Source organism: Dipodomys spectabilis, unplaced genomic scaffold (genome assembly GCF_019054845.1).
Source record: "Dipodomys spectabilis isolate Male_0828 unplaced genomic scaffold, ASM1905484v1 ptg000110l, whole genome shotgun sequence".
Classification (NCBI taxonomy): domain Eukaryota; kingdom Metazoa; phylum Chordata; class Mammalia; order Rodentia; family Heteromyidae; genus Dipodomys; species Dipodomys spectabilis.
In genome coordinates, this window is record NW_024870787.1 from 2,475,752 (window position 1) to 2,478,565 (window position 2,814).

At 33.7% G+C, this 2,814-nt stretch overlaps 1 non-coding gene across 1 annotated transcript; it reads right to left on the reverse strand.

The window, feature by feature from the left end:
- Positions 1 to 365: 365 nt before the first annotated feature.
- On the reverse strand, positions 366 to 472 carry LOC122114801. The gene has a single exon (XR_006148649.1). It is a non-coding gene; the product is annotated as a U6 spliceosomal RNA (small nuclear RNA).
- Positions 473 to 2,814: the final 2,342 nt, after the last annotated feature.

Here is a 2,814-nt window from a genome sequence, read left to right on the forward strand (position 1 = left end):
TGGGCAATGTCATTCTTTTTGATGTATGATAGAATTCCATTACAGACACACACACACACACACACACACACACACACACAATGTTTTCTTGATCCATTCATCTATTGTGGGGCATCGGGGTTGGTTCCATATCTAAGCTATGGTAAATAATGTTGCAATAAACATAGTTGTGCTGGTAGTTTTAGAATGGCCTTGTTAGTGATCATTTGGGTGAATGCACAAAAGTGGGATTGCTGGGTCATAGAGGAGCTCTATGTGTAACCCTTTGAGGAACATACATACTGCTTTCCAAGTGCGTGAACAAGTTTACACTCCCACCAAGAATATAGTAGGGTTCCCTTCTGGTCACATGCCCTCCAGCATCTGTTGTTGTGGAACGCTTCATGAATTTGGGTGTCATCCTTGCGCAGGGGCCATGCTAATCTTCTCTTTATTGTTCCAATTTTAGTGTATGTGCTGCCGAATTAAGCACAGAACATTTTTTATATATAAAGTGGAATTGATTTTTTTAAACTAGATAATTCAACAAAAAGCAAGTTCAAAAGAATTGTGAAATTTTAGAGCCAGGTATTTGTTACATAAGCACACATTTAAGAATAAAGTCAAGATTGATATGACAAAAACAAAATGAGTCCAGATGTTTGTTGTTCAAGAGATGTGTAGGAGGAGGAATTCAATTATTCTATACAGGGCACCTCTCATAATGAACACTGCAGCAAGTGTTAAGGTGTGTTAAAAGTTTTAATGTTTTAAATATGTTTATTTTTGGGAACCTGCTTATATATGCCAAAATAAAGACTATCAGGTCATAAAACTTTTCCATAAAGTATTTAAGATTTATGGTAGCTGACATATATTACTAAGTATGTACATTTCAGAGTTTATAGAAAATTTATTAATGAGAAGATGCAAAGTCTTTGTGTAAAGAAACAGAGCAAAGAGATAAGACTTTAACTACACAATTTCTGTTGAAAATTTAGGGCTTCTTTTCTTTATATGTTAGCAAGGAACAAATGATTATATAAGCCATGTATCAGTGATGAGTGAGACATAAAAAGATATCTTACAGTGTAACTTTAAAGGGTACTCATAGCTTATAAAATTCTTGTTGAACATCATAATCTTAGCCAGTTTTAAATGTACAGGAATATGAGCAAATTGTAAAATCTAATATGTAGTATACTTCAAATATTGGAAATACTGGTATTTGGTTTTTATTTTATTAATCATTAATATTTAATTATTGGTTTTCTTTATTTTTTGCATTGTTTTCCTTTTTGCAATATAATACAACTTTTTTAAGTCGTCATTACGAGGTATTTTGAAAATGTTACTGGGATGACCATTTTTTATAGGTGCATGTGAATTCACAGCGATCAAAATTAAGAACAAAATATTGATTAAAAATTTTCTCAAGTAGAATCTGAATCAGGAGTGTTGATAAATGTCCACACATAACATCTTAGCCTTAAGCTGAAGCAGTGGTTTTACAGAGTTGAGGCCACAAAAGTGAGAGACTGTGTTTTGTTTAGTTTTTTGGTTTGGTTTTTGTTGGTTGTGGGGCTTGAACTCTGGGTCCTGGGCGCCGCCCCTCAGCTCAAGTTGAGTGCTACCACTTGAGCCACAGCATCACATCTGTCTTTTTCTGCTTATATGGTGCTGAGGAATCAAACCAAGGGCCTCATGCATGCAAGGCAAGCACTCTAACAATGAGCCACCTTCCAAGAACCGGAGAGACTGTTCTTTTAAAAATCATCTGAACAATATTTACTTTCTGCTTTGTGTTATATAATGAAATACATGAATATCTTTTTATGTTTTTGTGAATTGTCATACTTCTAAATTTATACTAACTTCAGCCACTTCATCCTTTTCAAAGTCATGAAATATCCCTGAGAGTTTGCTTCTGTGAAGACTGTTTTTGCATTTATAATTTCTTCTGAGTAATCTTTAATTTTTATCAAAATTACTTTATATTTTTATATTGATGAGTTATCAGACATCAAATACCTTCAAATGTACATGGAGAGTCTAAAGATAGAAGTATGAAGGTTCTCATACAGCTCTTGTTTATCTGTTATGCACTTCCAGTATTATGATATTTCTCTCTCTCTTTCTCTCTCTCTCATTTTCTCTCTTTCTCTTTCATGCTCCATGTCTGCTATTTAGAATTTCTGCTGGTCTACTATTATCCTTCAGGATCCACTGGTTTTGTGGGAACATGATAGGGACCATCAGTTACCCTTGCATTCTTTAAAAGTTATAAGAGTAACGTGATATTATTCTTTGCCATTCTAAATGGCAAAACAACAGATCTAGGAATTCCTTTTCACTTTTATTTCTATTACAATTTTATCTCATAGGCATCCATTTGTGACCTAAAAGTTCTTTTTCTTTTACAAAGAATGTTTTTCTTTTATTATCAGTCAGTAACCAAAACAAAGCTATCCTAGGGAAAGTAGGCTGAAGTTGTTCACAGGGATGAAAAACAAGGTAATGGGGGGAAGTGAGCACAGATCCTCAGAGCAGTTTATCATGTACACTTTGTGAGAATGGCAATGTGCTGGGAACTCTAGATTAAATCACTGAACAGCTGATATATACACATATATTTATATATTTATATTTATTTATATTTGCATATATGTGTGTATATGCCCTTATATATGTACACATGTATGTTACTATACACACAAATATACACATACATATACACATGTATACATGCACACATGGAGAAAGACACATAGATACAGCCAACACAAGTTTCACTAATTGTTGAATATGCCTTAGATGGAATGCTTGGAACCGAAT